The sequence below is a fragment of the Furipterus horrens genome, unplaced genomic scaffold (assembly GCF_987537825.1).
Source record: "Furipterus horrens unplaced genomic scaffold, mFurHor1.1.pri manual_scaffold_8, whole genome shotgun sequence".
Taxonomy (NCBI): Eukaryota; Metazoa; Chordata; class Mammalia; order Chiroptera; family Furipteridae; genus Furipterus; species Furipterus horrens.
In genome coordinates this window covers 82,116,932-82,131,255 of record NW_028327178.1, presented here as the reverse complement: position 1 = coordinate 82,131,255, position 14,324 = coordinate 82,116,932, and the positions used below count along the sequence as shown (strand labels likewise).

The following is a 14,324-nucleotide window of genomic DNA, read 5'->3' as shown; positions in this document are numbered from 1 at the left end:
TAAATATATCATTGGGTGAGGATTAAAACAACAACAGCAACAACAACAACAAACCCTAATTTCATAACTGCCTGAAGTGACCAGATGGAAATAATAAGAATTTCTAATTCTCTGAGCAAGCAGGAAGCCCCACCTGGGAGAGACCCTTCTGACACAAACTCAGAAGTTTCCTCAGTGCTTATTTTGTTGGGATAGAAATGGATGGCTTCCCTGGGTCAGGTTGGAGTTGTCAAAGCCAGCTATTCAAATACCTTTAGTATTCTAGGTGACCAAATTTTTATATTCATTGTAAAAATGTTGGGAGATTTATCTTCTTTATATTGGACAGAAATATGGAAGTATGTGGCACTCTTTGAAGTACTGTTGTTCATCCTTGGCTGCGCATGGGAATGACTGGGGAGCTTTGACAGCTTCTGATGCCCAAGCCACACCTGCAGAGATTCCAGTGTAATTGTGTGCATGCGGCCTGGCAGTAGGGAATTTTAAAGCCTCCCTTCCCCGTAAGATTCTAATGTGTTGCCAAGGTTGAGAACCATCATTTTGTTGACCTGTTTATCAAACAGGCCCATAGGGGTATTTGTCAAAATGCAGATTCCCAGGGACTAGCCCAAGAAAGTAAAATTTAGTAGTGTGGGGACAACTCTAAGAATCTGAATCTTTAAGCAGGCATGAGCTCCATTGTGAGTCTAGTAGAGAAGGCCCTTGGGCCACACTGAGAAATACTTTCTAGGAGATTATGTCTGAAAAGAGAATGACTGGTTAAGACTAGAATGTGTTTCAATGTTGAGTCTTAGGGATCCATAAGTAAGTAATTTAGATGGCTTGTAAAAGATGATAAAACAGTAATGTGGGGAAGAGGTGAGACTCCTGGGATAGCTACAGAAGAGCAGAGCTCTGGTCCTCGTTTTGCTTCTCTGACAAGCTCTGTGCTTCCCTGTAAAACACGCAATCATGTTGGTACCTGAGCTCTTCGTCTATCAAATGAGGGCTTTGGGCAAGATTAATCTCAGGTCTTCTGAAACCCCAATATTTCATGGTTTTCTCTGATGCTAACATTTTCTGTGGGCATCAACTCTTACAGAAGTTTTCAGCAGGACTCTTGATGGATGAACCAAAGCAATGGGTCTGCAGGCATGCAGCCTGCGGCCTGCAGCATCTCCACCACCTGGTTGGTGCTTGTTCGTTTCTTGAGCCCTGTCCTTGGGAGTAAGGACCACTGTCCCAGAAATAATACTTGAATAAAACAAAGTTGAGAAATGTTCTTTTTACTTAAAGTGAAGGGAAATCATCTCTATAATATGAATTTTTAACACTATTTAAAATATGATGATATATATGTTGGCAAGCTGATTCAAATTGAAAGGGAATCTGTAAATAATATTGAAACCTAGAGGCTTTCTACACAAAGTGAATATCAACATCACCTGAGAATTTGTGAGAATTGCAAAATCTCTAGTCTCACTCCAGAGGTACTAAGTCAAATTATGCATTAAAAAACAAAAACAAAACAAAACAAAAGAAACCTGGTACCTCATGTGCAGGTTAAAGTCTAAAAAGTTCTTTAGATAAAGATGTTAGGACCCTAATGTTAGTTTGCCTTACCTTCGTAATAGTAATTATATACCTAGCAGTATTTGGTTTCACACACACTTCTACAGTCAAATCCAGGAAAAAAAATTTTCATTTAAGTTTGCTCTGTACTTATTTCAATTTAATAGTTGGTAGCTGTTGTTCCATTGTATTTTACATAGTTGAAGATTTTAAGCCTTTTTTTCATGCATTCTTCTCTGAGGAAAATGTCTTAACCCTTTTACTTTTTTCTTCCTCCCCCCCCCCCCTCTCTTTTGAAGCTGCCACATCAATCTGGAGCTCTATATTATTTGAGAATATTTTTTAACTTATTTTTCTGGTATCTGGCCTACTTCTCTAAAACAGAGAATGGGCAAAGGATTGGTGGCTTGTTTTGACTTTTATTTTGTTTTGTTTTGATTCATGATTATCTTTGTATCAATCTCAATAAAACTATAAATTAGAAGGTTACCATTAAGGTACAACAAGTTATAAATTATAAGATTAACATTAAATTGCAGAGTTTTCTTCTGAAAGGGAACACTTGTGAGGGGTCCATGAATTCCAGCAGTAGCGCCCTCTATATCAAGAATAAAGAACGAGCCTGTGCCGTGGTCCCCGTTGGGCTGGCGGGAACAACTACAGAGTTCACAGTCAGAACTGGGCAAATTTACTATGAAAGCGATGGAAATGGAGCAACTTTTAAAAATAATCCTTTTCATCATTCTGCCCTTTTAGGCATTCTAATCACAGTTCCTAGTTTCTAGGACATTATCAACCTTTTAAAAAAATATCTGAGTTCTGAAAAAGTTTTACTGGCTCCAAAATATGAGTTGAATACCACAACATTAAAATGAATATGTGTTTCATTAAATACTTACCAGATAAGCTATTTTACCCACTCTTTAATCAACTATGACATATCAACTTGTAACTTAAGTCATCCTCATGTGCTTGCACATAAACTATGTTTGGTTTGGGTGCCACTCCGTATGTTTGATATGATTTGGGGTGGTGTCTCTAACAATTAAGAATTCCTAGAACAACAAAGATCTTAAAATCCTTACCTTCTATGGTTAATTACTTTCTTTCACCTTTTCCATGATTACTCATATCTACTTTTTCTGTTTAGAAGTAGAAATTTTTCGTGTTTTTGTTTGTTTTGTTGTTGTAAAAATAAGAATGTGCCAAAAGGACCATCTGAAATCAATTTTTGAGGTATTTTCTCTCTAGAAAAGTAATTCTTGACCTTTTGGGGGAATACAACTCATTTAATAATCTCATAAAAGCTTAAAAATATCTGCTTCTAGAAACATGAACATATGCACAAACAACATACATTTGGGCTAAAGGTTAATGTTTCAATAAAGATTCTTTAGATGACAAAAACAAATAAATCAACAAATAAAATGAACTAACGTTCACTTCAGGAATTTTAAGGAAGAAAAGGATAGCTTTTTGGTTCACATAGCTGAAAGTGCTTCAGGCATAACTAGTTCCAGGGTCTTCATAAGTCGGATTGTACTTGGTTTCTTTCTGCTTCTCTGTGTTTCGATAGTTCTCTGGCTTCACATGTTAGTCATTGATAGTTCTACTGATATCCCATGGTATTAAACCTAACAGAAGAAAGAAAGACTACTTCTCACGTATCTCAAATAAAGTCTCAGAATTGAACCTGTTAATCCTGATTGGTCAGATCCAGAGTTCTGTCCGTCCCTGAGCCAAGAGCGTTCCATCCCTGGTCACAGCTTCACTTCTGACAGTCAGCGTTCTTGAAACACTGGGAACTGAAATCAGGAGAGGGGAGGATTTCAAGGTGAACTTTAGGGCACTTGTATCGACAGAAGGGGGAATGGTGTTAAGCGACAAAGATGACCAAAATTCACTGTCATGAGCACCCCTTATTTTAGAGATAAAGAAACTATCTCATTAGCTCAGGCCCACCATTTTTATTCCTACAGAGCCTAAAATACATATACATCATTCATTCCATTAATATGAGTGTACTGTGCACCTTAGGTACAAGGCATTTTCTTCCATGCATTCATGGCACCCCTGCCCCGTATCCTCATTGATGCATTTCCTTTGAATCTTGTCATTACATACCTTGTCCAAAATGCTGTGCTTGTTTTAGCATTTGAGCAAGGTGGGTGCACATATTAAACTTACTCAAGTCTCTTCCCTAGAGGTAGAGCAATGCAGGTAGCTCAGTCCCTAGGCATTCAAAAATTAGACTTATTCCTAATAGTACTTCAGACTGTGTTTGCCAAGCTTCATGGGAAGATTTTTGTTGTTGTTTGTTTTTTGTTTTTAAACAAGTCCGTAGCACTGATTTGAGGCTTAACTAATGTGATTAATGGTTAACAGAGAAGGAAGGATACATTTAAAATCTACAAGAAATGAACAGAAAACCTATGAAGAACATGCTAAGAGTTGTCAGTGGGTAAAAACGATTTTATGTCCTATCTTCATTTCTTAGTGATGAAAGTTACCTGGGCTGTGACCTCCTCTAGCTGGAGAGAGATGGAAAGAATACCTGGATCTGACCAACCAGGATTATCACAATCACTTCTGAGCCTTTAAGATACCTAGGAAATGAAGTCTTCTGCTAGATTTGATACTATTAAGTATCAGCCTGGGGTTGTTACCTACAAGAGGTAATTTGTTAAGCTGACCTTCCTCGTCATTCCAACACAATGAGCAAGAACTGAATGGTGCTGAAAAGTCTGGAAAACAGAAAGTAGTTGAGTTTAAATGAAACTTTTATGAAACCTCCAAGTAATCCTGGCTTTAGGCACCATGACATAAGGCCATTTAATTAATAAGCTAGCTTTTAAATCAAGGCAAGAAAAAGAAACCACTAGAGGTGTTTCGGCCAGGAAAGATTTAATACAGCGAATTGGGTGCTTACAAAATGGTCTGAAAGGCTGGAGAATGAGGAATGGTGTAGCTACCACTGGACCTTTGAATTCAAGGGCACACCACTGTTGCGACTGCTGCCAGAAGCCCCTTTAAAATCTGTTTTTCAAACCTTGCTTGCTAGGAGCAGTACCAGCAGGAGGATGGCCACTGTCTTTTAGATATGTAAGTGCTTCTATCTAAACTTTTTCAATTCTAATTGGAACCCAGCTGCAAAGAAGCCTTGGGAATTTAATGTCTTAGCATTCTGGCCTCCCCAACAGAGGAAGGGTGGAGTGGAGTACAGAGACAATCCATAGTATATACTATAGTTTTTAAATATGAGTTTTCTTGTGCCTCAATAAATTAAAAATAGAACTGCCATATGATTCAGCAAATCCATTTCTGCATATGTGACCAAAGGAAATGAAATCTGTTGATGAATGAGTAGATGAAGAAAATGTGATATTTATATACATATATAACATGTATATGTATATAATAGAAATAAGATATATACACACACATACACACATAGAATAAAATATTATGTGGCCTTAAAAAAATAAAGAAATCCTGCCATTTGCAGCAGTATGGATGAACCTACATGATATTTTGCTAAGTGAAATAAGCCCAACACAGAAAGACACATACTGCATGATTTAAGCTATATATGGAATTTTAAAAACATTGAACTCATAAAAACAGAGAGTAGGATGGTGATTGCCAGAGCTGGGGGAAGTGGGAAGATGTTAAAGTACATGGAGTTTCAGTTCTATAGGATGAATAAGTTGTGGAGAGGTGATGTACAGATGGTGACTACAATTAATAATACTGTATTGTGTACTGGAAATTTGCTGGGAACAGATCTTACATGTTCTCACCACAGACAAACAAAAAGGTAACAATATAAGGTGATGGCTATGTTAATTAGCTCTATTGTGGCAATCATTTCACGATGTATACATAGATCAAAACATCATATTGCACACTTTAAATCTATATAACTCTTATTTGTCGATTATACCTCAATAGGGGTGGGGAAAAAATCAGTTCTCCTGGAATTTTTATTAAAGGAGTCCCTTTTTGTTCAAGAGAAACTACCTGTTCACATTTTAAAATAGTGTTAAGACTGGACCTCACTAAACAGTGAATTGCATGTTTTCTGTTTTAAAATATATGTTTCAATTTACAGACAGTAAAATTCATGTTTTGGGTTTAAGATATATGTGTTTGACAAATACATTAAGTCACGTACCCACTGACAGTAGGATACAGATGACTTCCATTACTCAAAAAAAGTGTATTTCTGCTTCCTGTTCATAGTCCAGCCCTTTCTCCATCCTTAACCCCTGGCAACCACTGATCTGTTTTCCATCATTAATAGCTTTGCCTTTTCCAGAATGACATAGAAATGGAATCATTTCTATGATCTGATATGAGCACAATGCATTTATGTTTTATCTATGTTGTTGCTTATATAGACAATTCATTTCTTTTTATTACTCAGTAGTATCCCATATTGTATATATATACATATGTATACCACTCATGACTTTCATTTTAAGAGTATCACATAATTTTATTCAAAATCTCCATATATATTTTTAAATATCATGGATATTATGAACCCCACTTTGCCTCTTAATCACGATAAAGAAATGAAGAGGGTAAATGTCCCAGCTTCCCATAGCAGGGTCTGGGGAATGGGCCACAGGTACCGTGTCTGGCCACCTACGTGGCAAGAAGAAACCCCTGAAGCAGCCCAAGAAGCAGGTCAAGGAGATGGACTAGATAAGGCATTCAAGCAGAAGAAGAAAGAGGAGAAGAAACTCAAGGAGCTAAAAGCAAAGGCCACGGAGAAGGGCCCCTTGGCCAGAAGTGGAATTAAGGAATCCGGCAAAAAGTGATCTCTTTCCTGTGCCTGGGGCAGTGGTGACCCTTCGTTCCATTTCTGTTTTAACGTATGGATTCCCTGTCATAACATTGGTTTTCACCTACAGCTGGAATGAAGTGGTGTCTCAGATTCTGTTGTACAGTTAAGAATAAACGTTTGTAGTAGTAGTAGTGGTGGTGGTGATGATGATGATGATGATGATGCAGTAGCTCATCTTTAGTTCTCACTCTGCCATTTCAACCTCATCTGTGAGGTCAGAGTAAACCCAGCCCAGAATCCTCCCAAAGTGTGTTTGTCAGTCTTTTTTCTGTCCTACATTGTGTACCACCTGGAATTAAACTCTATTGAAAAAAATAATAATAAAGGAAGAGGATGGAAATAAATGTCTTTTCTTTCCTGGGTGACTTCAAAGTAGGTGTACTTTATTGACAAATAATCAGATTATAATAGTCTGATTACCATTCCTGAATAGGAACAGGGCATTTAGACAAATCTTAAGAAATTGAACTTTTTCATTGTAATATTTAGACCAAGAACTAGAATATAGTAAGTGCCTATTCATTCCACCTCAGTGAGTTTCCCAAAAGATGAGAAACTTCTAAAATGAATTGTTGATTGGTGCCAGATTAAAACTGATAGGCCAGTGAAGGCCACCTAAATTTTTATTTCAAGTGGAGTCATTTTAGGGTCTTTTCACAGACAACCTTTCTTCTAGACAGATTTCAGCATATTTTGATGATTCATTGTAGAAACTGGTTATCCATTACAGTAGGAGAAAACACTACTAGCCACCAGCTAAGAAAAAGAATAAAGTTTCCATCAACCAGTTTCAGGTTCCTGAAAGCCTTAATGGGTAGAATGTAATTAATCAGCTTTAGATTCATCCAGTGTGAGGACCGACCCCCATCTCTTTTCTTGAGTTTCTTGTTTGTCCCTTTTATGTCTCACTTGAAAAGCAGAGCCAGCGCTGCACGTTCTCAGGCTCAGCTGAGCAGTTGGGTGTGGAAACCGAGGTGTCTGCTTCTCCTTACTCTGCTCCAGACATCCTGCGTGTCACATTCATACTTCATAACCTTCTCAGGTAGATATTGTATTACCAACATTTAACAGGTAAGAAAGCTGAGGTTGAAAGAATCTAGATAGTTTCTGAAGATTCACTCAACTCGTCAAGAACTTGAATCCAGGACTGCCCAGTAACAAAGTCTATGCTGCTTCTTTTCTTTTCTTTTTATTGAAATTATGAGGGTAGCACTGGTTAATAAAAATATACATATTTCAGTTGCACAATTCCAAAACACATCATCTGTACACTGTATTGTGTGTTCACCACAAGACAGGTTTCCATCCATCGCCATTTATTCTCCCTGTGTACTCCTCCACCGCCCTTCACTCCCCTCCCTCAGCAACCACCACGCTCCTGTCCTTGTCCCTGAGTTTTTTATTTTCTGCTCAATCCCTTCACCTCCTCCCTGCATCCTACCAACCACCTCCCAGCTGTCAGCCTGCTTTCTAAGTTCTAGCTTTTCCTTTGCTTGATGTCATTTAGGAGACACTGATTCTGCCAGCGCTATTTTATGTACATAGAGTTATGCGCATCTATAATGAAGATGATACCAGCTTATCCAGATTACTTAACCTCCATCACCATTTCTGAAATATGAGGAAATAACACATTCTTCATAAAACATTTGTAGACCAGTGAGATTAACTAATTAGAAACACTGAGTTTCTTCCAAGAAGAGTTGCCTAAATGCAAATAGAGTATAATTCTTCACAGCACTGGTGCCTGGAGTCAGAAGTCACGTTTAATGTTCAGGCTACTTTCATTAGTGGGACCTTTAGAGTGTGTGCTTATTGGATTTTAGAGGGACATGTTTTGACCTAATATATAAAAACCTTCTTAATAACAGAACTTCGTTGTAATGAGATTCTGCCATATTTAAAAATAATTTGATACAACTAAATCAGATCAGGGCTTTACACCTAGAACATCATAGGTACTTTACTAGACATTAAAAAAAATGCTTGGCAATCAGAAATCCAAGATGAAACATTACATGCTATCACAGTTTTCACCATAAAGTGTTTACAAAGGACTGCAGAATCTCCAACATAGACCATCAGCTTCCCTGTTGTGCGCCCACCGCACCACCGTGCATTCCCCATCTTAAATGTATGCCTGGACAACACTGTCTTTGTACTTTCTAAGTATATTTCATCGTGACAAGCCATAAACTTGCTAGGTTCTTCTGTGCAAAGCAAATAAGCTACAAGAGCTCTGCCCTTGGAGCCATCAGTCAAATAGTTTTGGAGAATGTTTTACTCCTGAGGGTGAGTAGTGTAAAGCATTTTACAGTGAACATAACCTTAAAATAAAAACATGGTCTTGACTGATACTGGGCAAGGTCACCTTGCTTTTTTGGCCTAATGAGAGGCCTTCACAGCATAGCAGTTAACTTGCCTAACCTGTGAGCTTCTGGTTACAGGAATTACTTTTCTCATTTCATTTTGTCTCTTTGGGTGCCTAGCGTGGCATCTGATATACAGGTACTATATCTGTCTATATCTATATCATCTATATCTACATCTGTATCTATATATCTGTGTTTATCATATATCTATCATATATCTATCTATCTTAGGTGTGTGTTAGAGACTTTAAAGTTGCATGGAAGGAAATCTACCCATGTAATGTAGAGCATCCTGAAACTCTTTAAGAAGATGGAAGTCCTTGATTGGTTTGAATCCTCACTTCCTCTATATTTATTAAAGAACAGTGTGTTGAATGTGTGACATGGGTCAAGTACCATGCAGGAGAGAGAATGATGCACGTGTTTTTGCAAAACATACAACCAAGATTTCATGACCTACTGGTAGAGCATAGAATGGTTCTACTACTTATTATTATTATACCTGCTGAACATTTATTGAGCAATGATTAGATGGTGGAATCTTATCTAAACGATTTCTATATTAACTCATTTAATCCTCAACACAGTTCTGTTGGAGTAGGAACCATGATTATCTCCATTGTACAGATGAGGAGATTGAGACGCAGAGAAGTTAAACTTGCTGAAGATAACACAGCTATAAAAAGTACAGCTGGGGTTTGAATCCAGGCAGTCTGACAGAAGAGCTCATACTTGTATGTACTGGAGACTACTGGTCAGATGGGAGAAGCAGGGAATCTCAAATGAGGGCCTCCTTGCTGAGTTGTGCTTCGAGAAGGCTCCCCAGCACCAGATATATCTGTGTTAAGTTATGGATAATGGGCAGGAATTTGACAAGTGAGAAAGGAGGAAGAGGTGGCTGTAAGTATGTGCTGTTCAGACGCCACATCATATACAGATTTGGTCATTGTAGTTGGGAAGTGTGTGTGTTTGTGTGTTTGTGATAAATGATAAAAGTATGATAAGAGAGCCAGATAATCTAAATTTTTGTTAAGCTGGGTTATTAATGGCTTTTTGTTTTATAGATGGTGGTGAGCCATTGAAAGGTTTTATTTATTTATTTATTTATTTATTTATTTATTTATTTATTGCTGTATTTGCATCTATTGCGAATACAAAAAATAGAGTGAACACCAGTTCCCCTACATACTACATTCTATAATTACATTTCTGTATATCATGGGTCACTTTTATTAAAAGCATCATTACTACAATTGGCAGCAATATACATTTTATCTTACATGATAGCAGTTTTCAGAGAAAAAAATATAAAAGGATATCACAACAAAGAAAAACAAGGTTTTAAATAGTTGACATGATACAACTTGCATTTTTAGAAGTCAGTTGAGCATCTATGTTGAGAATAGAGGGACAGGTAGGGGACAAAGTGCAGGCAGAAAGATTAAGTAGGGGACTTTGCCCCAGCCCAGGAAAAAGGTGATGGAGACAGGCGGGGAGGCAGATTCGAAGGAGATGGGGAGGAGCAGGTAGAATCAACAGGACTTTTTAACTGATTTGATGGACAAGAAAGAGGAGTTAGAGGGAAGAGTTGCATTTACAGTATATTAAAGAACAAACTGTAAATTTCACAGTTCCTTCTCCAGACCAGCATTTTATTGTTCTCACCATTCATTTCCTTACAGAAAGGGGAGGGTAAGTTAAATATTAGAGGAACAGATGTACATAGTTTTCTGTGTACTTCTGGCCCATTGGGCTTTCATTTATAATGCTGTAGTCTTTAGTTCATGCTACTTGTGGCAGATCCTTTGAATAAAGCTTTTGTGCATGCAGCCTCTTAAGAGCAGTGCTGATCCCTATAATTTGCCATTAGAAACAGAATGAAACACAAAAGTAGGATGCAAGCAACTATACTGATATTCTCTAGCATAATGGCTGTTGTATCAGTAGGTGTTAAGACTGAACATGTCTTTTAACCTCAAATAATCAGATTCTGACCTTATCCCATTTTTTTTTATTGATTTGAGAGAGAGAGAGAGAGAGAAAGAGAGAGAGAGAGAAAGAAAGAGAGAGTGAGAAAGAGTGACAGAAGAAGAATGAAAGACAGATTTGTTTTTCCACTTACTTATGCATTCATTGGTTGATTCTTGTATGTGTCCTGACTGGGGATCGAACCGGCAACCTTGGTGTGTTGGGACAATGTGCTAACCAACTGAGCTACCTGGCCGGGGCTCTTGTTCCATTTTTATACACATAAACACATGTTTGAAATTCTGTGTGTGTGTGTGTGTTTGTGTTTACACTTTCATGTGTATGGTTGGGCATAACAGAATATTTTCCATCAAACTTGGGCACTGTGCTTTTACAATGGGAAATTCTATCTTAAACCTACCTTAATATTCAAGAGAAAAATACCATTTTTCTGTGAAAACCATGCCTTGTAATTTCCCTCTAACCTTTGTTTCTGGAATCCCTGGCAACAGAAGCTGGTTCCATTTTCGAATTTTTTCCCCTGGCTGACAGGTTTAATCTGTGGCTCAAGAAAGGAAATAAATATAACATTATCTGGGGGTCTGGCTTTCTCTATACAGTTGACATTTTCAACTGGCAAAACACCTGCCCTACCTAAAATTTTAAACATCTGTACTAATTATTTGATACTTTACTTCCTTTTACCTTTTATCTTTGTAATTTTTGTTTATTCAAGTGTAAGATTCTTGAAAAACGTTTTTCCAGTTAGGAACCAAAGTCAGTGGAGGCTCTTTGAAAGTTTACTGTCGTTTTGACAACCACATGAACAATGATTTATGATATTCCTTATGAAAGAGCATTATCTTGAGGGGAGGAAGCAGGTGGCATCTTACCAAATGGGACCCTATTCATAAGAGCCCACTAGAATTCCAGTAAAGTACTAACTGCTTTACAGGCATTTTGTGACCTTTGCAAGAGATGAGCAGTGATGTGATTATTTCTTCAACACTGCAGAGAGTGAGGTTGGGAAATTTATCTAGGCATACTTTTCCAGTGCTGGACAGAAAAAGGATGGAGATGAATTTGGACCTCGCTGTTCTCATTTCAAAATCTATGCTTTTAACCAAAACACTGCAATTTAGGGTGCCTGCAGGGCTATTTCAGGGGAGAGCACAGTAGGGATGCAGGGAAGAGGCAAGGAGGAAAGGATGGGAAACACATTACATAGGTAAGCTAGCTGCTGTAACAAAGAGGACCACAAAATATATTGGCTCGAATATGGCACAAGTCTATTTTTTGTTCATCTAACAACACTGAGCAGGTGAAGTCATTGGTGGAGCTGCCCTGTGTTTTTAGTGATTCAGTGGTCTTGACTGATGTCATTGTTAATGTGTAGTTTCTATGTTCCCCCTGGGGATGATGTCTACCTAGAAGGGGCAAATTGCATAAAGGAATGAATGTGTGGGAGGATTTTATGGGCCATGTCCAGAGGTGACACATCTCTACCACTGTCATTTATAGACCAGTTACACAGCACTACCTAATACAAAGAAGGCAGGTGAATGTAGCCAGGTATGGACCCTGGAAGAGGAAGAGTGCATGGATTTTGCTGATCTGTCAGGAACCAATAGGTCACAAGTGCCTATTAGAATCAAGTCTCCATGCACACGTTTATATTTTTCATTTTCTCCTGCTTTGTAAGATAGGGATCATTTGTCTCATTTACAAAGCAAAGAATTGAGAACTGTGTATAACCTCATCTCCAACATTGCCCAAAGTCATGTGGCTATTAAATGGTAGAGCTGAAACTCCAGCCTGGCTGTTCCATACCTACACGCTGCTCTTTCCTTCTATCATAGCACACACATTATTCCTGCCTCTCTCTCACTGCCACCATCTAGTCCTTTGATAAGAAGCAATTCAGAAAGTAAGATTCAAATCCCAGTTAATTCTGTGCTGCTCAGAGTACAGTCCATGAACCAGCAGCATCAAGATCACCAGAGAGCTTGTTAGAAATATTCATTTTCAGTCACCAAGCCCGATCTGCTGAGCAGGACCTGTCATTTCACTGGTCTCCTGTGGTGATCTGGGTACAGAGGAAAGCTTGAGAAGCTCTGGACAGGCTCCTGTAAGCCAGCTTCTCAACCTGATCCTGTGTGTGACTGTCATATTTCTTCCACACATGAGAAGAAATGGACTCACTGTATATTAGTGACAGGATATATACTAGTCGAGTAAAAGTTCAGCCTTTATGCCAAGTAAACATGTTTAACCTAGAAAGGACTTGCACTTAGCAACATAATATTGAATGACCACTGAGCCATTTTTGCAAAGCATGAGCTGTTTCCATAGATAAGCCAAACAGGCCTGAGCAAAACATGAGAAAAAAGAACTTAGCTGTTTTTATTTATGGACAATTTGATTTTCTAAAAAAGAGCAGTTTTGTTTCTTTTTCTGAAAACATAGCATACTGAAGTCCCAGCCTGTGCAGTTTCTCTGCTACACGTTATAGTTAGTGTGCCATCTGACCCCGCAATTCCAAATTTCCCACAGTAGTCTAATTATTAGTGTACCAGCTGTGAACCTTGCACTACAGTTACAGAGGGCGACGGCTGGTTAGATGCTTCGCGGTTGATGAGTGTCAGGGAAGGTCTTTCTTGTGAGAGTTCCCCTGTGAGCCTTATGATAATCATTTCCTTTAGAGCCCCATTCACTGCAAAGGAGGAGGGAAGGGGAATGATTACCAAAGGTCTCCAAATGCTGTGACAAGTGGCCTGGACAGCCTTCCTGTCGAGGAGGGATGGAGCCTAATGTCCTCCTCAGCCCAAGGGCCACACAGGCCAGGCACTACTGTTTAGAAACAATACAATAAAACTCTTTTCCAAAAGTGTTGCTCTCTTGATAGTTTTACTCCGTATGTGGTTTTCCTTAAAATAAACAAATCAGGAACAGTAGCTGTTCTGGTATATGACCACACGCAGCCACCACACCATACCTGTTTCCTTGTGCTGTTTTTACTCATTAAATCTTACAAGCCATTCAGCAAATGTTTCCAACTAGTGTTTTTGTTTTTGTTTTTTTGGAAAATTTGAAACTGACAACAAAAACTTGCTTAAGGTCAGAGCAAGCGGAATTCCAGTTGTATGGAATCTCCTTGTTACAACTCTTACCAACTCATGGTGGGTGCGTGGGTGGCTTGCAAACTGTAAGACTTTTTAAAAAGCTTTTATTTATTTCTAGAGAGAGAGGGGACAGGAGGAAGAAAGAGAGGGAGAGGAACATCAGTGTGTGGTTTCCTCTTGCGCGCCCCTAACTGGGGACCAGGCCCGCAACCCAGGCATGCGCCCTGACTGGGAATTGAATCTGTGACCTTTTGGTTCTCAGGCCAGCACTCAATTCACTGAGCCACGCAAGCCAGGGCTGTAAGACTTTTTAACACATGTCAGTGGCCTTCTCCCATTAACTTAAATTGCTCTATAAATCAAGGAAGGTGTTTGCCATTCTTGTAGTAATGTATTTCATTACAGTCAAATTGAAAAAGGGTTCGAACTGATGTTTCATTGGCAAGATTTCCAGGCAGA

The 14,324-nt window shown here is 38.6% G+C and overlaps 1 protein-coding gene and 1 pseudogene across 3 annotated transcripts in view; both read left to right on the top strand.

Annotated features, from left to right (window-relative positions):
* The window catches only part of PLCB4 (phospholipase C beta 4), a 405,706-nt gene that overhangs the window by 190,172 nt on the left and 201,210 nt on the right, over positions 1-14,324 (top strand). The window lies entirely within an intron of this gene.
* Positions 6,142-6,377, top strand: LOC150003239 (translation machinery-associated protein 7 pseudogene; annotated as a pseudogene).